Source organism: Molothrus ater, chromosome Z, assembly GCF_012460135.2.
Source record: "Molothrus ater isolate BHLD 08-10-18 breed brown headed cowbird chromosome Z, BPBGC_Mater_1.1, whole genome shotgun sequence".
In the NCBI taxonomy this organism is placed as follows: Eukaryota; Metazoa; Chordata; class Aves; order Passeriformes; family Icteridae; genus Molothrus; species Molothrus ater.
Window position 1 is genome coordinate 24,065,613 of NC_050511.2, and position 24,464 is coordinate 24,090,076.

The following is a 24,464-nucleotide window of genomic DNA, read 5'->3' on the forward strand; positions in this document are numbered from 1 at the left end:
CCTGTACTACCCTGGGGTAGTACACCTACCCCATGAGTTCAACAGACTCAAAAAAATTAAAATTTGCAAAAGTAACTGAACTTACTCTGCAGTTTGTGATAAACCAGGTACATCAACAAGGAATTTCACCTGCTCATACTCACTAAAATTATGATAACCCTGTCATCCAAAAACATGCAGACAGACAGAGCAAAATTTCTGTCTGGGCAGAAATCAGAAATGTCTTTCTATCTTGCTGAAGTTTCCAAGCAAAATGCTTAATCTGAACACTGTTTTTTAAAACAGCTTTGCTTTCTTAATGAATTGAAATCCGTGCCTTAAGGTGATAAGTACAAAGAGGAATAATTTACAGCCCATGCATGATAGCTTCCCACCCTTTCAATTATGTTGGACTGATTACTACAAGTAAGTAACTGGAAAGTCTAACAGAGTAAGGATTAATGACTACCTGAGTAGCATAAAGCAGCAAAAGCAGAGATGATAGTCTAGCTATACACTCTTCTTTGTACCAACCAATTCAGCCAACACGTTCACTGACTTTCACTAAAGCAAACACCATATTCCTATTCAATTCCTTCAACTAAAACAAAAAAAAATCCCAGGAAACTAGTGTTTCTGCCAGAAACAGAAATACTCCTTCAGGAAACACCTTAAAAAAAAAAAACAATTTGTAAAAACACTCAAAGATGCACACAAAATAAAAATCAAAGCATCCTTTTGCTCTAATATTTATTCTTTTCCACTGGTACATTCACAGATTTCACTACACTTAGCATTCTGTATAGCTTGGGACACATCTGAAATAAAGATTGGACATAACAAAATAAATCAGTGAGATCCCATAAAGATATAAATATAAGACAAGTCAGAAAACTCACTCCCACAAAGACTCAGATCTTTGCTTAATATAGGCTGCAAGAAGACTCACTTGATACTCCAAAAAGTGGCATTAACTATACGTATATAGGATAATAAAGTCTTCAGAACAGATCTGGAAGTCACACTCAAATGTGCATTTCATAGATCATAACTACTTCCAATTTTACCACCTTGTCAAATTATTTTATATCCCAGGTTAAATGGGGCGCCTGAAGTATGTTAATTCACAAACAGAAGATGCTATCATCTTGCAAGTGTTCTCAGTAATTAAGAAAATAAAACAACCCATCCTCGAATTCACCAGCATACCTGCAAACTTCCTCCTCATCTCTCCATGTGCAAAGCCTTCTGTTTATTTTTCCAGGGTAGTATTTACTTCAGTATAACCTAATAAAGAATAGAATCCTCAATAAAGGGTACTTATTTATAGAAGTATTAAGATATTTAAAATAAACAAGAGCTGGCATCAAAGCTGGTGTGAAGCAGATTCATTTTGGGTAATGCTAGCAGATTAAAAGCTACGTTTCAGTATTTTAAGCAAATTTTCTTTCTCTCATGTCTCTAGTCACATTGATAGTGAAGCCTTGGAAAATGTTAAAAATAGTCTTTGAAAATACTGGGCTTTGTGTTTTCTCAGATCACTGCACCTGAGTAAGCAGTATGATAAAAGATATAATTGTTAGATGTGGTGATTGTTTAGTAATTAAATATAATTATTATATAACCATAAGAAGAATCGTGAGAAACTATGTTGGAAATTTAAAGGGGGCTATGTGTAGCTGAAATCTGTGTATACAATAGAACAAAAGTTTAATAATTAACATGAAAGTTATGTAATGATAGAGTATAAAACACGTTCACCTCGAATGTATGGTTGGAATCAGATTTGGGTGGAAACTACCCCGACTCCCAGAGCTCTTGAATAAAAAGCACCGCATATAATCGCTTATGTGATTATGTGTTTTTGAACGCTAACATTTTGGCGACCCAGATGGGACCCTGCGGGTGCTGCTGAAGCGAGTTTCGCGACTCGACCATGCTCCAGCCGGCACCAAGGGATTCTCGGGGAGCTCGATCGGCCGCAACCGCTTCTGCCGCTCGCAACATCCCCGGGAGAAAGGTAAGGTGCTTTTTACTTTGGTTTGGGTGCCTGCCAATAAGACACAGTGAAAGCTACGCTTGGCTAGGCTAAAGGAATTCCTGCTGGTACAAGCCTAGGCGCCATTCCATAAGACAATCACGAAAGCGTTGCGGGTTCGGCAATTTGTGGTATATTTGGAGTGCAGAAACTTAAAGGGATTTTGGGCGGCAACACCTCTATCCCGCAAAGTTCTCCTTTGGGGTGCTTATTAGCACATTGGAAACAGAGTAATTCTGGGGAAGAATTACGTAAAGCTAAGTTGATTGATTATTGTAATACATGGTGGTCAGAATATGACTTGGAGAATGGTGAAAAATGGCAAAAATAGGGTACTTTGCAATATAACACTATTTTGTAGTTAATGTCGTTTTATAAACAAGAAGGAAAATGGGATGAGGTTCCATATGTTGATTTCTTTTTCTATTTACAGGAAAGCCAGAATGGCAGGATGAATGTGGATTAATGATGGTTAAAACATCTGCAAGCAATAAGTGTGGGGTTTGTGAGGAACATTGTTTAGAACACTTGGCATTGAAAGAAAGCCTAAGTAGGGAAAATTATTACAGATATTGATTTACAGGTAGCTCCATTTGAACAAGAGAACCTAACCCTATCCCACCTGTTCCATCTGTCCCTATCTCACTCCCTGCTCAACACCCCACCTAGTTCTGAACCTGTCTCGTCTAGTACACCTTTCCCTCTTTATCCTCCTCTCCCATCGTCAACTGATCCCTCTTCTTCGGAAGATGAGCAAAACCTAACTGTGGTAGAAAGGAGAGAGAGAGAATTAACGACCCCGGTAGCCCACAGAACCAGGAGTCAGTCTAACCTTGCCCCAGTTATGGATAGAAAAGACATAGGCAGACAAAAAAGGACTGTAATTACACCCTTGCGACAAGGTGTAGGAGTGGAAGGGCCAGTATTTGTAAAAGTGCCTTTCTCTCCTGCAGATTTAGTTATTTGGAAACAATCAGCCGGAACTTAAAGAGAAAATCCTGATAAAATGGCATGAGTAGTAAAAATGGTCATAAAAACTCAAAATCCTGACTGGGATGACATACAAGTAATATTAGATACTTTGATGGATTCTACTGAGAAAGAGATGGTACTTAAGGCAGCCAAAGAAAGGGTAAGAGAGGACATCAGAAACGGACTCGTAACAGGGAATTTAGATGAGAATTTCCCAATTGAGGATCCAAATTGGGACCCTAATTTATTTTGCGATATGGGGAGACTACAGAAATAGCAAGAGTGGATCCAAATAGGGCTTCAGAATGCTGTGCCCAAAAATATAAATTGGTCTAAACTATATGAAGTTCGGCAAGAAAAGACAATGTCCAGACTTGAATAACCAGTTTCACCAGGGCAATCAGTTCCAGCAGGTTACCAAGGGGATGGTTTTGGGGGAGTATACCAGCTGACTAGACATAGAACCGGTAGAACAAGTTAAGGAACCTATTATAAATATACAATTAGGACATAAAGAGGTCAAATTTCTAATAGATACAGGAGCTACTTACTTGGTATTGAATGATTTGCAAGGACAAATTGGGGACAAGAAAACAACAGTAGTCGGCGCTACAGGGAAAGAGGAAAAACAGCCATTCTTGCAACCCCTAGATTTGTGTTTTGGGAACAAAGTTATAACACATGAATTCCTATACGTACCTGAGTGTCCAATTCCACTTTTAGGGAGAGATTTGCTAGAGAAACTTGATGCGGTAATAACCTTTGAAAATGGAGAGCTTATAATGAAAATACCTGAATCAAAGACGGGACAGATATTAATGATCAAAGAAAAACCTGTTCCCTCTATCCCTATGGAGGTAGAAGATGCAGTGATTCCCTCTGTATGGGAGACAGATACACCAGGGAAATCTAAATTGGCACAACCAGTGCATGTAGAATTAAAGGAAGGGGCGAGGGCTGTACAAGTCAAACAGTATCCCATAAAACCAGAAGCATGGCAAGGAATAGTAAAGATTATTGAGAAATTCTTGAAATACCTAATTTTAGAAGAATGTGAATCAGAATTTAATACGCCAATATTTCCAGTAAAGAAGCCAAATGGTGAGTATAGATTAGTGCAGGATTTGAGAGCAATAAATAAGATAACAAAGGACATTTATTCAGTGGTAACAAATCCTTACACATTGCTAACATCCGTAAAAGAGAAATATAAGTGGTTTACTGTAATTGATTTAAAAGATGCCTTTTTCTGCATACCCCTTGACAAAGAAAGTAGGAAACTGTTTGCCTGTGAGTGGGAAAACCCAGGGAATGGGAGAAAGACCCAGCTCACCTAGACACGATATAAGAACTCGCCGACCCTATTCGGAAACCAACTGGCAAAGGAGCTGGAGATTTGGACCGAGAATGGGCAAGTACCAAGAGACCAATACCTGTTGTTGGAGTATGTTGATGATATACTAATAGCTACAGAAGAAAAGCAGCCTGTATAAAGGTAACCATTGAGCTTTGAAATTCACTGGGATTGGGAGGTTATAAAGTATCCAGAGGAAAGGCACAAATTGCCCAACAGACTGTGATCTACCTGGGATGTGAAATCTCACAAGGGCAACGAAAACTAGGTACTAACCGTATCCAAGCTATTTGTGCTATTCCAGAGCCCCAGAATTTACATGAGCTGCGAGTCTTCCTTGGGATGGCAGGGTGGTGTCACCTGTGGATCATGGACTATGGACTGAATGCGAAGCCCCTGTGTGAAGCTCAGAAGACGCAGCCATTCACCTGAGGCAAACCACAGAAAAAAGCCTTCCTAAAATTAAAGGAAGCACTGACAACTGCTTCAGCATTAGGGTTACCTGATCTGTCTAAAGATTTTCAGCTGTTTGTACATGAAAGGCTGCACCTAGCACGAGGAGTCCTGACCCAACGTCTGGGAAGCTGGAAAAGGCCGGTGGGCTACTTTTCCAAACAACCTGACAACATAAGTGCCAGGTGGCCTCCATGTCTGCGGGCAGTTGCAGCCACTGTGATGCTGATACAAGAAGCCAGGAAGCTTACTATGGGAAGGCACATAGATATCTATGTACCACACCTGGTAACCACTGTCTTAGAGCAGAAGGGGGGCCATTGGCTATCGCCAAGCAGGATGATGAAATTCCAGGTAGTCCTGACTGAGCAGGATGATGTCACATTAAAAACAAGTAACCTTTTGAATCCAGCTTTGTTCCTAGGTACCACAACTGAAGAAGGCCCATTAGAGCATGACTTTGAAAAGGTAATAGAGTACACCTATTCAGCAAGAGAAGACCTGAAGGACGTCCCACTAGAGCAGCCAGAGTGGGAGCTGTTTACAGATGGGAGCAGCTTCGTGGAAAACAGAACCAGATACGCCGGATATGCGGTAACAACAGTCAATACAGTAGTGGAGGCAAAGGCATTACCACCAAATACATCTGCCCAGAAGGCAGAACTGGTTGCTTTAACCAGGGGACTAGAATTAAGTGAAGGGAAAAAGGTAAATATCTGGACTGACTCAAAATATGCTTTTGGAGTGGTGCATGATACAAGTGCATGTACATGGAGCACTGTGGAAAGAAAGAGGATTACTATCCTCTCGAGGTACGCACATTAAACATCAGGATGCAGTCCTGCAATTGATAAAAGCAGTACAAAAACCTGAACAAGTGGCAATTATACACTGTAAAGCAGGAAACTCCAAAATCTGTGAGGGAAATCGAAAAGCAGACTGGGCAGCCCGACAGGTTGCTCGAAGGGTGCAAACAACAATGGCATTGATACCTTTAAAGCCTTTAAAGCTTAATGAATCCCAATTCAATTTGCCTCCAGAACCAAAATATTCAGTAGAAGATGAAGAGACTGGCACGTTTGCTAAATGCACAAAAGAATTCAGAGGGATGGTATGTGACTGCACAAGACAGATAGTGGTCCCCCCCTTGATAATGAGAGAAGTTCTACAAATTAAACATAACGAATGTCACTGGGGAGCAGAGGCATTGGTAAAATTGGTAAAGCAGAGTTTAATTTCGGTACGGATGTTAACAATGGCAAAATCAGTATTGTCAAAATGTGATATCTGCTTGAAAAACAACCCAGTGGCTAGGCGACAAGCACAGCTAGGAAGAATTCGGATAGGAATAGAGCCAGGAGACTATTGGCAGGTAGATTTTGTAGAACTGCCAAGAACTTGAGGATACAAATACCTGTTGGTGGGGGTTGACACATTCTCTGGGTGGCCAGAAGCCCTTCCCTGTCGCACGAACCAAGCAAAGGAACCAGTTAAGTGGTTACTACAGGAGATTATTCCCAGGTTCGGGGTACCCCTAGGGGTATCATCAGATAGGGGGCCCCATTTCATAGCTACAGTAGTAAGAGAGGTAAGTAGATTGCTGGGGATAACTTGGGACCTCCACACACCATGGAGAGCCCAGTCGAGTGGACAGGTAGAGAGGATGAATCAGACACTAAAAAGGCAAATCAGTAAAATATGCCAAGAAGCCAAAATGCAGTGGCCCCAGGCTTTGCCAATAGCACTGTTGAGGATTCGGATAAAGCCTAGGAGTGGGATGTCAGTCAGACCTTATGAGATATTGTATGGGAAGCCATATGAATCTCCTGAGCCTAACCCTAATGTACACATCACAGGAAAGCAGGAAGTGTATAATTATGTTCTGTCTCTCGGGAAAACTTTAGCTTGGCTCCGGAGCATCCTCGAGTGGAATAGACCACTGACTCTTGAGAACCCAGTTCATAACATACATCCAGGAGACGAGGTGTACATCAAGAACTGGAACGAAGAACCACTGAAAGAAAAGTGGAGTGGACCCCATCAAGTGCTACTGACCACCTTTATGGCAGTCAAAGTAGCTGGCGTGGACCCCTGGATTCATTACACCCAAGTGAAGAAAATCCATCCTGAATCACGGACTGTGTAAACTGTGGAACCAACAAGGCTGCAGATAAGATGTGTTTAATTACTTTGAGAATACTATCAGTAATTGTGCTAACGTTATGGTCACTAATGTCTTTGGGATGTTAGTGATCAACTAACTACTCTTCATTCTAGAATGAAGAGAGAGGTACAAACAGAAACACAGGTGATAAAGGTTTCTAATGCAGCTTGGGCTGAGAATGTAATGATTGGATTAGTAAAGACTGCCAAAATGCAAAACACCAGTAGAATAACTGCCTGTCTGCCAATACCAAAGGCAGCAGGAGACCCAGTAAATTGGAGAATCATAGCATCAAAACGACCTGAAATACAAAAGAACAAAACAATTACATGCAAACAGGTACCCGAATCAAGGCAAGTAATCAAGGAAACTTGGGAGAAAATAGGAACATGGATGAGACCCATGAGCCAGAAAGACTGTATTCTAAGTGATGGCATACTAGGAACCCCTATGGGAGAATCAGGAAGCCTCACACAATGGCAATGCTATTTACCACACTATAAAAAGATTATAGAAAATGTTACAGAAACCGCTCTGGTATGGAAGTGTGAGGCCAAGGATCAGAAAGATCAGATAGAGCCTTGGGACAGTGCGTGGTCTGTGAGTATTTTTCAAAAATTCCAATATATGGCAAACACCCCTTGGTGTATCAAGTGGGAAGGCTCTGAGAATGAAACAGATCCAGCAATAATGAACACTGCCACCAGTAGCAGAACGAGGGCAGACAAAGTAAGTTGGTGGGCATGTAATAAAATGTATGACTGCACTTCTGATGATGCAGAGATAAAACAGATGCCACCCCAGGCAACAGCCCTACAGATTGGTTGTGCTTGCAGAGGGATCAAACATAAACAAGGCAGAGTGAAGTATAAAGCAGTTGTAGGATGTATCAGGAGTACAGTACGCGGTCCAGGACAATTTGTATGGGCAGCAAGCGATGGTACCTGGACAACACATCTGCCTGTAGATGGGAAGTAAAGGAGATTACTTTAGGCCTTCCAACCTCTTGTCCAATTTGGAAAAGTCCCCATTTAACAGAAAACATGAGCTTCTGCAGATAAGAGCAAGGCGAGAAGTTCTAGACAATGAAAATCCAGATGACACTTGGCAAGAACCCTCTGGTGGAGTGAAATTTGGGTGGGCCCTAGAGTCATTACTTGGTCCTAGAGCAAACTATCAGAGTAGGGAGATGCTGTACAAACTTACAGGTCAGGTAGATAGATTGGCAAGAGTCACCCAGGAAGGATTTAAAGAATTAAACATACAAGCCACCAAAAAAATGACTTTACAAAATCGATTAGCCTTAGATTTGTTACTCCTGAAAGAGCATGGAGTATGTGGATTTTTAAAGGGACAAGTTGATCATTGCTGCGTTCATATCCCAAATGTAACTGCAGATGTAGAATATGACATCAATCAGTTGAAACAAATAAATCATGAAGCACAAGAAGAGCAAAAGGACTTGACCACAAGCTGGTTAGGAAAAAATCTTTAAAGGGTTAGGGTGGAATGTGAGTTCATGGATTAAATCTATCATTGAGAGTGTGATAATCTTACTAATTGTATTCTTAGCAATTTGGTTAGTTTACAGCATCTTAAAGGGAGAGATACAGAAGAAAACGTCCTGGAAGCAGAAAATAATAAAGGCACTGACTCGAGATCCACGCCCACCATCTTCTGGTTCTCCAGTTTGTGATAGCATCCACATCAACCCTGGATTTGAAGAACACCAAATATAAATTGAGGAATAAAGGACTGTATCAAGTGAAAACATTTACACCTATAGTAAAGTGAAAATGCTTTCAAAGGGGGGAGAATGATAGTGGAGCCCTGGAAAATGTTAAAAATAGTCTTTGAAAATATTGGGCTTTGTGTTTTCTCAGATCACTGCACCTGAGTAAGCAGTATGATAAAAGATATAATTGTTAGATGTGGTGATTGTTTAGTAATTAAATATAATTATTACATAACCATAAGAAGAATCGTGAGAAACTATGTTGGAAATTTAAAGGGGGCTATGTGTAGCTGAAATCTGTGTATACAATAGAACAAAAGTTTAATAATTAACATGAAAGTTATGTAATGATATAGTATAAAACATGTTCATCTCAAATGTATGGTCGGAATCAGATTTGGGTGGAAACTACCCCAACTCCCAGAGGTCTTAAATAAAAAGCACCGCATATAATCGTTTATGTGATTATGTTTTTTTAAACGCTAACAACATCCCTTGGCTGCACTCTTCCAGCTCAAGCTGCAGTTGACAGAACTGTGTACAATACTGCAACGCAGCAGTGCCACCACCAGTGGCTGTCCCCAGCACTCTCCCTGCTTGGATGGTATTTTCACCACTGGTCCTGTACCAGCACTTGTCACTGCATCCTCTCTGCAGACACAACAGACGTATGCAAGATGAGCATGGGAATTCATTTACCTAGTACACATCAATGATCCTGAGCTCAGCAGAAACAGGGTCTTTATGGTACATTGCAATCTTCTTTTTCCCATTTTACTATTTTTCTTTCTCATTAAACCTGCAGAGATAACTGTTTCTGCACCATATGCTCTACCTGCCCAATTCTTCTTAAACTACTTAACTAATTAGAACAAAACTATTAAACTATTTAACTAATTAGAACAAAACAAGTGGAATTGCTTTTAGCTTGTTTTTACTTGAAATTTCATAACCTTTTTCAGAAAAAAGAACATGTTTGCCTGACAGTAAAATGCCTGAGGACATCTGCCTTTAACAAAAAATATTACCTTTAACTGCTCCTTAGAGCCTTAACATATCACCAAACCCAAATAACTCTAATAATTCTTTCCTTATAGTGCTTTTGATCACAGGCCTGATTCTTCCCCACTTACATCTGGATATATAACCAATGAAACCAGGATCTGCAAAAGCTCTCCTTTAAGCAGTACAAACTGGAAAGCTAACAGTATGATGAAATCAGACCACATAAGACAATGAAATCACAAACCTAAGACAAAAGCTATTAACTCTGTCCAGTGAAAATCAGGAAATCTTAACTGAATAATCTCTGATAAAAATGCAATAATATTGTAAAAAAAAATTCTCCAAGAAAGGCAGAGTGGAAAATTGTAGGTACAAAGTTAGGAGGTGGGACATTCTTCACTTTATACTTCCACTATATTAGTCCTCCATGCTTTATTTCTATGCTCTAAATATCTTTCAAAGAATATCCTGAAGAAGGATGATACAATGCTGGTAAGTTTTATGAGCACTATCATCCTAATGCTGACACAGTCATGTCTAATTCATCTCAGTCTTTATCAGTCTCCTAAACCCCTTTGATCCACAGTTCCACCTAAGGTCACAGTCTGGAGTGAAGGTTCATCTATGCTCCAACCTCTCTTATCAGGCCTTTTTCATGCTTTCTTTTGACCTACAAAAAAGGTTCAATATTGACAGCAAAAGAATTATTGAAGAGAAAATAGATATTACCTACTCTCTGGTTGTAATAACAATGTCTAATTCCTTAGAATTAGACTCAGTTCAATGCACCCCTAACAGGCTAGACTGAGTTTCAAATCTGAAATAGTAATATCTACTAATTAAATTATTAGTAGGAACAAAAATTAAAATATTACTAGGAACAAAACTGTTAAGACCCTACAGTGGAATGAAGCTTTCCTTCATTTTTTATGTAATCAAGAGCTTGCTTTCCTAGGAAAAGGTGACTGAACAAAGCTTAGGACATGTTTTGAGATGTCTTGCTGTCTTTCCCACAGCAAATTGTAAACAGAGATTAGCATATACAAGAAAATTTTGTTAGTCCAAAGTTTTAGGGTTTTTTTTTGTTTTTGGATTCTTTTGAAATCTAATACTTCCTGGTCGTTTTGTCTTACAGTACATAAATACCAGAGTTTTGATTGCTTTTGTCAGTTTTGCAATCAATCTGATCACTATTTGGCTACTTCAAGCTTCTACAGGCTTTTACCTGGCAAACACTAAAAAAAAAATCATTTCTTTAAAGACAAGGTGGGATCATTGTGGTTTTCCAACACTGTGGTTTTAATTTGTTCTTTGAATACTGTGTTTCCTGTGGACTTCTTCAGTGAAGAAGTGCTCCCTTCCAGTCACTTTGCTATTCACCCAAAGCACATATTACTTCCAGGATCTGTATTGGGTGGTGGTTAACACAAGCTTGAATGCATCACCTTGTTCAACAAGAATTGACAAGAATAAAACATCATCCAACCTGAATGACATAAGTTAAGTTTCACCAGTAAAAGTTAATGAGATTTCATACTCTACCCACATTACATGAATGACTACCCAAATCTTAGTAAAGTTGAAATTTCATTATTGATAAAAACTTTTTTTTAGCCAAACATATTCAAACATATCTCTGCACTTTTAAGGCTGCCTTAAAAGGAAAAAAAAAATGCAAAAAAAAATTGTTTCCTCTGAAGCCAAGGGCTATCTCCCTTCTCATACCTACTTCTCCTGAAAATTCGCTTCCATCATCAGTGTTTCCAATGTATTTTGTACTTTTTATTTGTCAGAATCACAGTGGAAAGCATCATCCTGCATTTCAATAATGAAGGAACAGCACAAAGCAGTTGGACAAGCAAGTTTTCATTGCTCAAGGTTAGCAAAAAAAAAACCACAACCCTCTACCAAAAGCACACCGACTAGCAATTTCTGTCTTGTATCTGCCATTGTCATGTTTGCTGCTGTACAGAAAGCAGACAAGTCTTCTCTGAAATAAAGGCCCACCAGCTGTCATGAATCATTTGAGATCAAAGGAAAGCAGAAAAAAAAATCCACTCACAAGAAAGAGGGAAACCTGGGGATAGATATATATTAAAAAAACATATTTTAAAAACACCAAGATTGAAGTTTTAAGAGGAACAGCCAAGGAGATCTATCCTGGAAGTAAAATAAGAAAATAATGCCCTGTGGAAATTCTTCAGGGAATAAAATCTGCAAATGCAACAGGACAAGCCTCAACCACCGAAGCAGACATTTCTGAAATTGCTTTGCACAAAGCTGTAATGTGCAGGTACTTTGAAACAGCAACTGTACAAATACTAGACTGACAGATGCCACAGAATAGCACTGGAGCTTAGGGAAAACTTGGGAAGGTTGAAGGGCATCTTGTAGGGCAAGCTGTATTACAAGCTGGAATCACGTGTCTTTCCTTTCTTCCTGAAATAAAAGAGGTAAGCATTCTTTATTTTTTAGGAGTAAATACAGGGTCACACTCTGAGATCCCACTGGAAAAAACTTCCTGAAAACATTTAGCTTTTCATTCTGCTGAATTTCTGCTGGGGCACATCATTCCTGTGCCTGCAGAATGAGAGTCAAAAGACTCTTCCCAGTTCTGCCAATTCTATCTTTATCTGACGCTGCTCTGTGTTGGCCTCTGCATGGGGAATCAGCTGCTGTGCTCAATAAACCCTGGTAGAAGAGTAGTGGTTTCTCAGCATAACATTAAAAGGTACTTGAACATCCTGATTTTCTCATCCATACTCCCTTTTCAGTCACTTTGCTATTCACTCAAAGATCATATTATTTTTTCTTTATCTTTAACATCTGTTACTTTTTGTTATTTGTAACAGGGACATTATTGCCAAATCTCATAAATCTGGCTACACCAAAATGCAAAGTTAAGATGGGGAATATATTCTTTGAATTGAATTAATATTTACATTGTTTAAATTTAAATCACTTTCTTAAATCTGCACACATGGCCCTACAGATTCAGGTGAATATCAGACAGAACACATTCCACCGTGACAGCTGGGCTACTTTAGGAGGAATGCTCTCCACTGGTTGAAGGGAACATTTCCCCTCTGTGTGGCCACACTGACTACCACATCCAACTTCATGCACTTCACTATCACATAGTCTGGAGAAGATCACTGGAGTGGTTAGAGGTCTGGGATGCATGATGTGCAAGGAGAGTAACTCTTTTTTGCCTGATCTTCAGAGGAGAATACTTTAGGAGAAATCTGTTCACCATCCCGCATCATGTAATGAGAGATTAAAAATACAATGAAGATGGGCACTTTTCAGAGGCAAAGACAAAAAGAAAAGAGGAAACAGTTTCAAGTTGCAGCAAGAGAAAATCCAGACAGTTCTAAAGAAGAAATTCTTCATGTTAAGTCTCCAGCCACTTACATGGCTACACAGAGGAGCATTGGGTTTCCCAGCATTGGAGATATTCAAACCTTAACTGGACAAGACTCTGAACTATTTAAATCCAGATCTGAGACTCGGTAACCTCCAAATTACTTCTTCACCCAAATTACTCTACCATTCTGACAGATAAAAAAAAAAAAAAAAAGTTGATTTTCTCACATTAAATGAAGAGCTCTATTTTTATAAATCAAAATCAAGCATCAATTGCTGAATATGTCAGTACACAAATATATCTTTCACAGAATAACAAAAAGGGTTTAGAATTCAGTCTGGTAATCTAGAGAGAGACAAAAGACCACCTCAGCAGATTCTAGAAGATGGGCGACCATTTAGGCCCCTAAACAGTTAGCTAAAATTGGTTAAGCAACCACTGCCCATATGGGAAAAGAAAATAGTCTTCTGTTTTTATACAAATTTCATTTTGGAGAAGCACTGGGCAAAGATGAGAGAGCTGCACAATCTGAAATATATATCAGATTTTTGTCACATCCCTGTCACATGCTATAAAAATGCCAACATTTTTATGACTTTGCTCTAGTTCAAAATGCTTGATCTCTAGTGATTTTGAAATGCAAAAAAAATGCCACTGTTCCTGCTATTTTTGCTCTGTTTTCAAAAGTAAAATTCGATCATAGATAGATAGCATTTATGTTTCTTGATGCAATTAATTAGGATATGTAGAAAATATGTAACAAATGCTATAGATTATTAATGTTCAAAAGTGCAAAAATTTCTTTTAAAATTAGTTCCTCAGATAAACTACACAGAATATTTAATAATCTTCTCTTTACTACTTTGAAATAGTGGCAATTTAAACACAGAAAAATTAGACCACTTGTGAAACTCGACATGGGCAGATATAAAAATATGTTTTTAAATTTGCATTTGGTAATTTCAAGACATTGCTCTTTGAACTGTGTTTTTCCATAAATTTACTACTTCTGAGAGAAAACAGCCCAGAAAAATACAGACACAAAATAGAAAGCTGTGTAACTACAGAAGTAAAAGCTGTACATGTCAGGAACAGATCATTACACTTTAGAAGGCCATAACAAAGTTGATAAGGAATATACTTGCAAATAAAAACTAACAATGACTTTCAGATTCTGTTGTGGATATTCATCAATATGGGAACTCAGCTATAATCAAGAATGACAGAAGAAAACATCCATGGAAGGCTGTAAGAAAAGCAGCCTGATAATATGCAGACAAGAGGTGCCTAGGCAAAAGGTATTTTCAGTGTTCTCAAAATATATCTAAATATTTATAAGATATATAAATAGCAAAAAGTTCCTATGAGTTTAAGTAGAAAGTGAATTAAAAAGCTTTACCTCTTATTTTTCCTTCTGAAGTAACTAAAAGTTTATGATTTCCCTTCAAACATCTTGGCATCTCACATAAAAGAAGGAGGTTAAGGAACAGATTATCGTACTTTGAAAGTACCCGGCAATCCTCCATTATTTTCATTTTTGTACAAGAACAGCCAAGACTCCTAGACTTCTTTTTGCAAAGTGATTTAGTTTTTCATTCACCTTAATTTTCTCTTTTATTCCTAAAGAACAGGATACATTCTAAATTATTTGGCTAAAAAAAACTGTGTATACTCCAGATCATGTACACGAATCTTTTCTAATGCATCCTGTTTCTTTAGAGTTTTCCTAGTACTCTTTTCTGCACCATGCTTCATGGAGCATTTTTACTGGAGGGTTGTGATCACAGTAAGGTATTGTTCATCTTCAGATATACCCGAGCTATTAAAGATTATGGAACCTGATACTGAAATAAAATGCTAGTTCTGCTGCACTAAAAAAAGTGATTCTTCACACTCATAAAATCTTACCTCTCCCAGTAGGGAAATGCAACAGTTTGAGGTGGAAATTACTTTTTCACAATGAAGGCTGACTCATTGTCTACCAGGCCTTAACTAGGTAAGAAAGGAAATCATGACTGCTCAATGCTCCCCAAACACAAATGATGCTGCTAAGAACCCAAATGCATTTTACTTAAGGCTGCACTGACTTACAATTGTGCAAATTGTTTACCTCATTTTATGCCACACTGGGAAAAACAGACATTGTAGTGCTTAGCATAAACTCATATTTTAGCCAGATTCAAACTGCATTGTGTGCTGACTACACATTTTCAGGTTTTTATCCTGAATCACACTATTATTGCAGGTTGCAGAGTGCATATGTGCCTTAGCACATGCAGATGTAAGAAAACTTCAAGTAAATTAATCAAAGTGCCTGTAGGTTTATGGGTCCCATTAAATCACAAATATAATACTTGTATTTTAGACCACTACTTCATTCTGTGAACTCCATAAGCCTTTATTTTGTGGATTTGGTAACATAGGTGAGAAGGAACCATGAAAAAAGACTAATATAATGGACAGATGAAAAGTCTGTACTGAAAATGCAGCAGACCCAAGCTTTTCAGATTCAGTAACTTAGACTTCTAACAAAATGGGATTTATCTGTATCTCAGAGTACATTATACAATCTGAGCACAACCACAGTGTGGCTTTCTTCCCTTGGGTAGAATATGTAGAGATGGATGGCACAACTGAATAAACACAGTGCTCTGCCATTAAAAGCTCAAAATAAAGGCAGCAAAATGAAGATAGAAGAGCTGGTAATTTTTTTTTTCAATTTCAGCAAGCTTTCTGCAGCTTATTTTGAAAACAACCTACTTGACAATTTGAAAAAAAAATTCTGTTCCCTATGTTTGAATTTGCACAGCAGAAAGGTGTGGTGAGCTGAAACATCTCAAAAATAAATTGTCATACAAACCATCTCTATTTTATTTAAAGCAGAGTGCCACCTGGTAATCTTTGTGCTTTATAGACATGAACAATTCTCTTATTCACTGAGATCCTCAGTATTCCACCTTATTCTTAGTCTAACTTTTAGTCTGGTTCTTAAAATGTTTTGACATTCAGTGAAGTTTACCATATTCTTGAAGTTCCCTGCTTTGAAACTGATCACACTTCTTCTCTTGTAGAGTTTTAACTGGCTGTCAGGGCTCCTAGTCCCTCATTAAGACTCATTAAGACCCAAGTGCCTCGTTAAATCCAGCCCTGCATCACCCAGTACCCCTTCCAGTACACCAGATGCTCTGCCATGGGTTCAAGTTCCCTCTTAAGCTCAGACTTGGCCACCTCAAGTCTGCCTGAGCTTCACTATATAGTGAAGCACTATATAGCTCCATCTGTCTCATATTGCCTGCTGTTCCTGAATCTCAGACTGGACTTGCCTGACAGATCACAGACATAACACTGCCCTACTCTGTCTGACGAGCACCAGACACTTGATGAAAACTGTTGCTCTCGCCATGCTCTTCCTCAGGACAATGTTCCATCAGTGACAGCACTGCCCTGCCCACGCTGTGGTCCCCCTCATCTCCTGCGCTGCCATCTCTCCTGGAGCAGTCTCATGGTTGCTGCTCCTTGGCTACCCTCCTGAGGGCCAAAGCCTGGTCAGCCAAAGGTCCTGAAATAGCAGGCCAAAGGTGCTTGCGTGAGGGGTCCCAGTGAGACTTGCAGGGCAAACCAAGTCTGTTGGGACACTCAGCATGCTCACAGAAAACAAGATCATATTCCTGATTTGCAGACTACCCTTAGGACCATTAAACTTCACTAAAAGCAGATAGTAAAGCTACAGACAGCAGGCTAAATTCTATATACACAGGTCCATCTCTCTACTGACAATGCTGAAGGCATCTCTAGACTCTAGACACCGGAAATTTGAAAGCAGCTTTATCCATAGAGAATGGTATACTCAAAATTATAAAGCCTCTTGGGACCAAAACTATAATCTGGAAGAGCAGCAGGAATAGCCAAAAAACCCAATATGGCAGTATTTTTCATTAGCAATCTCTGACCACAGCGGTTATCAGAATGGCTAGTTAGAAACCTTACTTTTGACATATGTAGCAAGTGCAGTCTACAAACAGACATTCTCAGGTCTCCTTTCTGGCAAGACAAGGGGAGCACACTGCACTTCACACACTGAGCTGCACTTTGTAGCATCGGCCTCTCCTACCTATCTGTGATCTCATATTTCTGTTCCGCCACATCAAGCAACAGCACACCCTTAAAGGGTGTTTGCAAGGAACATTAAGGATGAATGTTTTAGACTGGATTGGAATAAATTAACACACTCACACTGAAACCAGGGTGATAGGCAATGAGGTATCACCTTTTACAGAACAATTATCTTCAGTAGTTTGCTGGAAGTGTGTGCTGAAAACACACAAGAAACAATTCAAAATTCTGCACAACTTTTAGCATTGACTAGGCTTATGAATTTATAGCACTTCAGCATTTTTATATTATGACTGAATATTCAGGAAGAAAAATGTCATTGAAAGAAACCCTTGAGAGGACAAAGGCTGAAGCAACAGAATCTCTGTGGCACTGCTGTGCTCAGGAGCCATGGGCTTGATTTCCTGTGCTGCCATTCAAGTAGCATATTAGACATATTATCAAAGCATTATCTTCTGTCAAACATAAAGAGACTGGGAGTCATTGGACATCTTCTGGAGCAGGTGGTGTCAAAAGCCTTAAATCTGTTGAGTCTTTCGTATGGAGCACACCAAGAAAAACTGTTATCCGCACAGTTCTGAAGGGGGCATAACATACTACCTCTGCCAGCTGCTGAGATCAAATGTATTAATTTTTTGATTCACAATAAATGGGTTTTCATTAAAAGGAACTGGAATAAAAACATGGGAGGGAAAAAGTCAAAATCAGTAATAGTTGCTTAATAATTATAAAATACCTCCACCTTATTTTATTCCTTCCTGCTAAAAGGAGTGTTTATTTTTTACAGCAATGTAAATTAGGCAAAGGAGACACACAGTCATATTTTTGACTGTGGTTTCTTCTAAATCCCGAGGTTCAGTATAATATGATAAATCAAACCATTAGGGAAGAGTGTACACAGCAGCCTTATTTAATTTTTCATGTCTTTTCCCTGTTTTAAAAGGTGGAGCCCACCCTCACTGGTTCAATCCTTAAAAGCCATGCGTTCCCCAAGAGGTAAGAATTACTTATCATTTAACAGCTTCGTTTTACCTTTCACTAGACAGTGGTCTCTGATGCTGCAAAGGTCATCCTGACCTGTCTGTGCTCTAAAGCAATTTCCCTTGAATTTATGTCTTCCATCTGATTAATCATTATCCCCATTTTCCACTCTGGCTCTTTACTGATACTGCCCTCAAACAGAACCAGTCATGACCCTTGAGCAGATAATCAAGAACAGAAGCCTGCATAGTGGTTCCATGTTCACAAGCGCTTTTTGTTTAACTGAAGATATTGCTACTATCAGTCACACAGAGAAGCAATGCCACATCAATAACATCCCTTGACAAGGGGATCATACTGTTATCAGCACCTCAAATACACTCACAGAGCATGTTTAAGGACACTATTTGCACTCTCCAGTGATTCTAATACACCCTCATGCTTTGGTATACATAATTTAAATGTTCTACGTTACTAATAGGCATTTAGAAGCATTTCAATTTTTCTTCTCTTCTGACTTGGCCTGTAATTATCACTTTTATTTCATCCAAAAGAAACAGTAAGACCCTTCTTATCCACCCACAGTGGGGGCCCTGGATGACTCAAATCAGGTAATATTTTTGGTTCAAAGGCAGAAAATGATCTGCATGCAACCAGTGCGAGCTGACTAACAAAATAAATTGGTGTTACACTCAAAGAAGGTCTCCTGCCTACTCTGGGGCCAGGGAGTCTGAAGAGAGCATTAAAAAAACTCCAACACACTTGTGTGTGTAGAGGTATATGTCCAAAACAGGCAAAATGAACAGCACGTAAAGTCTAAATTAAGGCCCAGTACACTATAGTATAGCAGCTATGCTCTAAAAATAATTTTCCTTTTCTAGGGAAAAATAAGAGAATACTTGGATGCCATAAATTTTTACATTTAATCAGAAAAGCAATTTTAGTAGAGAATTTTTTACTTTATCAGCTAATTAGTTATTTATTATAGTTTCAATAAGCTTTTAAAAAGTATCACATTGTGGTGGCCACGGGATATAGGTCATATTAAGTGCTTAATTTCTTGAATATGTGCGCATCAGTTTTCACTGAAAACAGTTTTGTAGATTGTATAGTTGAATCAACATTCAGTGTTTGCTCCCCCAGAGCAAGGGACTTCCCCTTTAAGGAAGTTCTTAATTTAACCCAAAATTATACAGGAATTTTTATCAGTGCATCTTCTCTGTCCATTGCAGGTGCTCTCCTGGCCTCTCTACATCTTTCAGTGGTTCACACCAGAGCGATACATAAGCCTTGCATTCTCTGCTGTTGAAGCACTCTTAGACCAGCAGGTAACAGGTTTTCTTAGTGGTATTTTTAACACTTACTCGGATTTTTTAAAAAGCCTCCTCATGTTTACAGAGCCCTTAGGAAGTACAGTAACTGTTCCTTTTGAATAAAATATATTCCATTTATGCTGTACATTTTCTTAGGAAAATCTATTTATTAAAAATAGCTTCCTAATTAAAAATCCACATTACTAAATTATCAAAAAACAGAAGACATGACCAAATTACTGCTTCCATTACTTTAAAATATTAAATAAAATTGATTTTAGTATTTTAACAAAAGCAATCATTTAAAGAAAATTGCTAGCATAAAGTTCAGCCAACAAAAGAATACTTAAGCTCTCAGTAGTTCATTTCCCAGTCACAGGAGTGGAGGAAGGCAGTGTATTGGAACCTGTAGCTTGCTCCTATTCCTAGATATTGAAATACAGATATACAAAAAAGCTTCCATTTTTTTCATGTGTAAAAGGGACAATAAAAACTAATTTTTTTCCCAAACACGAAAAATATATTTTTACCACAAAATAAAATGGACCTAAAGTATACTTCATAAAGAATCATCAATATTTGACAGGAAAAAAAAATTAATTGATAATTCAGCTCCATTTCTTACTCGTGTCCTGGCAGACACTTGCTCTGTCAACACTTATTTTCCACAAGGTTTCCACTTTATCAACAAAGTGGTCTTATTCTACAAGAACCTATGCCCTTGAGGTAATAACTCATATGAACAATTCCATAGCAAAAAAGATTATAGATACATTACATATCTATGTGCATATAAATAGATATTTGTACATATATGGGGAAAAACCGTCACTGGATATGTTTTAGAAATTAGGTTTCTGTGTTTTGAATTCCCACAATCTGCTTCTGTACAACACAGGATTTTTTTTTAAATTAAATAATGCATCTGATTACATTATTCTTAAGATTAGTCATATGAAAAAATAATGAAGAAAATATGCCAAAAATCTTATGCCCCTACAATCAGGAAAAACTTTTCAGCACAGGATGCAAAAATCCTCACGTATTTCTAAGAGAAGGAAAGAATTAACTATGGCTGTCACATGTGAACTTGGATAATGAAGGCAAACTTTTTATCTCACCACTAGCCCAAAGTAATTTTGGCAGATAAAAATCCCTAAAACGCTACAGTCTTCATGTTTTCTGAGCTACGTGAGGAGATTTATTCAACATATTATTTCCACCTTAGAATTACGTATTTTTTACTATGAAGTCTAGTTACTTCTATTCAAATTCTTTCTATGTACTCCTTAGTACATTTCCCTAGAAAGAGAAAAATAGCCAAAAAGCTAAATAATGGCCAGCTATGAACTGACACAATATGCTACAACATCTCCATAAATAAACAGAGAATTAAATGATTCTGCAGCTCTACAGTTTGGAAGAACTGCAGAAGAATACTAAACAACACAATTTTTCAGCTAGATGCACTTTTAAATTCAGGTTGTTATCTGGATTTTGTTTCTTCACTTGCTAACATCTACAGTAATTCTATTCTGAAACACTGTATCTGAAGTAAGCATATGTGAAGCCTAGAAGATTTAGGAAAAATATTATTTCTATCTTTACCACAACATCCCCTAAAACATCAAGGTGGAATGTTACCACACTTCAGGTAATACCCTTGAGTTCCTCATATTTCAGCAAGTATACACAATAAAATGACTTTTTGGTGATTTCTATGAGTAAAAACTACTTTAGAGAGCAGTAAATATATTGAAAGAAGTTGGTTTGCAATAGTTTCCCAAATATTGGACAATTTATTATCTTCCTTTGGACTACAGAGCTGACATTCATCATGCTCATTTGTTAATATAATACAGAAAATAGCAAGTAATTTCTCCAGTGAAAATTTGTTCTTCTGAGAAAAATTACTTATTTCCTGGAAAGAAACAGTTTCCCCATCTGCTAAGATTAAGTGGAGTGGCAGCAGTATGACATTCTACTTAATAATTTTGTACAGCTGGTTACAGCAAGGAATCTTCTATACTGTCTTGCATGACCACATGAATGATAAATATTTTTAAAGACAGAAAAAGGAACTTAAATCAATTTTGTGAGTTCTGGTAGTTCTGGTAGTTTTCTGCCATGAAATTATAGTTGAAATTGAACTGAAACATTTAAAATTAGGAGGAAAATTGTAAGTAACATTTAAAGTTTTTCATGCTATGTGGAGCAAAAACAACATACAGGAGACAATTCAGTCATCTTCCTAAGCAAAAGGGTGAGCCAGGTATGAGAAATAACAATTACTCACAGGTAATGAATTTCAATCCCAGCTGCGGATCTGAAAGACATTTATTTTCTTAATTTTTAAAAATTGAAGTCCACTGATACTTTCTAAAGCAGCTACACCAAGCAATGACTTATGTGTAGTAGAGAAAATCACCCTGAATGGGTTACTCTTGAATTGTCCCTAGGTCACTTTAGTCAAAAGATGTGTCAGAGCAATACTCAGTGGGTTTTTTTTAGTGCTTATAGTCAGCTGTTCCAGATTCATAATCAACACTGTAATGCTATTTTACAACAGAAAAAGCTTTTTAAAAAACCATTTAACAAATGTGAACTAAAAGAGAATTTCGAGGAGTCTTCTTGTTTCTACAAAGGAAGTTAGTACAAAACAAGCAGCATTCCACACAAAACTCCTTGAGGAGGTAAGGGGTCCAGGACTAAAGCCTTATGGTTCCTTCCAGACTATTCATGAGTAGTGCCACATCTTGAACAGCTACCATCTTCATGAAGAGACATGGTCATGGACAGACAGCAGATAGCCAAGCCACAGCTCCAGCAAATACCTTCAGGGATATTTGTATTTTATTAATTTGGATTTTAGCTGCAAAAGTCTTTAAGGAGCAAACTTTGCTCTGTTCAATATAGGACCTAATAAATAATGGTATTTGATAACAGCTACTTTTATCAAATTAACACCTATTTTCTAAACATCCGGTTCTTAAAATGTGTTTGACCAATTGGCTAGAGGCCTTTTTACCTTCCCTGCCTTCTAGTTTTTCTGAGCAAAGACACAGAACCCCACTGATTGTATTATCTTTCAACCTTTGTGAGTTTGTGATTGGTTGTTCACGTGTAGAAGGACTGATCCCTTAATTATTTTTAATACAGGTATCTCCTGAATTCAACTGGAATATGTCTTTAGTAAGAATTTTTGTAAATATGGGCCTAAATATATTTGTTGAGATATTCAGAGTTTAAGGAGTGCATTTATAGAACAGAAGATAGGTCATATCCTCAAGATCATGTAGTAAGTAAAATTTTTAAGACCTTTACAATTAATAAAGACAGATTCTCCCAAGTTCAGATGTGAAAGGAATATGAAATTAAATTTGAAGAAACAGAAGTTGAATAAATTTTAGCGCATTTAAGCAGACCAATGTTAGCTGTTTCCATTAGGGTCTAACACTTATAACACCTTTATATGTTTTTTAGGAAAAACAGACTCACTTCTCCATGTCCACATTGTTGTTTGTTTGTTTTCCTTTCCAGTTCATTTGAAGGTAGAGAGAGCACTGGAAAGGAGTTAGTATTCCACCTGAATGGACCAAAGAAATTATCAAAGACTAACATAAAAGGATTTTCAGTTTTCTCAACAAGTGGGCTGAATTTTTGCTGCAACAGTCTTGGCCTACCCAACTTGGGAAAACCTATGAAATATGTTCAATTTAAGAATCCACTTGTTAATTTAGAGCATCAAAGAATGAAGTTTTAAGTGTATACTCGCCGTTGCTCATAGGGATCATGTCCTCAGCAGGTAAATGTAGTGTCCACAAAAGGATTGAAACATACATAGAGAAAATACATTTTTTCTCTTTAAAGGTGAAGTTATGCCCTTATAACCTTTATAAGGTTTTATAAGGTAGTTATTCACCCACAAAATGGATGTGATTTCTTTTGTTGATGGTACTGACAAACACATCCACACAAAATATTCTTTGCTAGTAAATATGACAATATCTGCCAAGGCTGACCATATAGGTTCTATCTAAATACAAGCTTTAGATACCACTGAATACTTGGAATCTTAGAAGGTTACAAATTTTCTAGCCAAGTGCTTATTTTATTGATCAATATAGGTAGGACTATTTAAAATCAGATGGAAAATAATCAGAGAGAAAAAAAGATCAATTACTTTTTAGCCCTTTCTCTCCAACAGACCTCTATATTGACAGATTCTAAGCCAAATTCCCATTGAATGCAATTGCATTAACCACATTTGAATTACAGTGAGATTTACTGTCATCTAAACTAGTCCTTATATGTGAGTATGCAATAGGTGTCCCTGCTCTCACAGCTGAGGAGAAGCCTGTGTAAAATATCTTTGTCAACTGACACTTGAGCCATTACATAATACTTGATAGCTCAATGGGACATTTATCTCCATGCTGTTTGTAGGTAGCCATGTCACAAAATATTTTTTGTGGAATTCCACCCTAGAAAAATCACACACAGTAACATCTTTCTAAGAGAGAATGAGAGATATTTTCTCCAAGAAAAATCAGTACTAACATCTGTACTAACATCAGTCTTTGGGCAAAGAGACCCCATTTTGATTTACATTGCTGTACAGCACCATGTACCCTCTGCAAATGCAGGATAACCACATTCTGGAATGCATTAACAAGAGTTTCACCTGAGGTAGCATTCCCCTCTGTTTGTCAAGATGTGGTTAGATTAGTATTTCCAATTTTGCCCCTCTTAACAATACATTGTTATAGGGAAGAAAGTCCTCATACTGAGCCAGTGAAGCATTGGAATGGTTACACAGAGAAGCCTGGAGGTCCCCATCCCTGGAGATATTTAAACTTTGGTTGTGAAAGGTCCTGAGCAACCCAATCTAACTATAAAATCGTCCCTGCCTTTAGAAGCAGACTGGATTAAGTAATTTCAATAAGTACCTTCAAATGTACATTATTCAATGATGCTTTTGAACTGCAGT

General features: G+C 37.9%; 1 protein-coding gene across 2 annotated transcripts in view; it reads right to left on the reverse strand.

Moving 5' to 3' along the window:
* SV2C (synaptic vesicle glycoprotein 2C) overlaps nt 1–24,464 on the reverse strand; it is a 119,509-nt gene that overhangs the window by 88,506 nt on the left and 6,539 nt on the right. The window contains exon 2 of one of the 2 annotated variants that reach the window (XM_036402725.2): nt 1,189–1,266. The exons of the other annotated variant lie outside the window; for it this stretch is intronic. The gene's annotated coding sequence lies outside the window, so the exon portion shown is untranslated. The remainder of the gene's footprint in view (nt 1–1,188; nt 1,267–24,464) is intronic. 2 annotated transcript variants of the gene reach the window in all.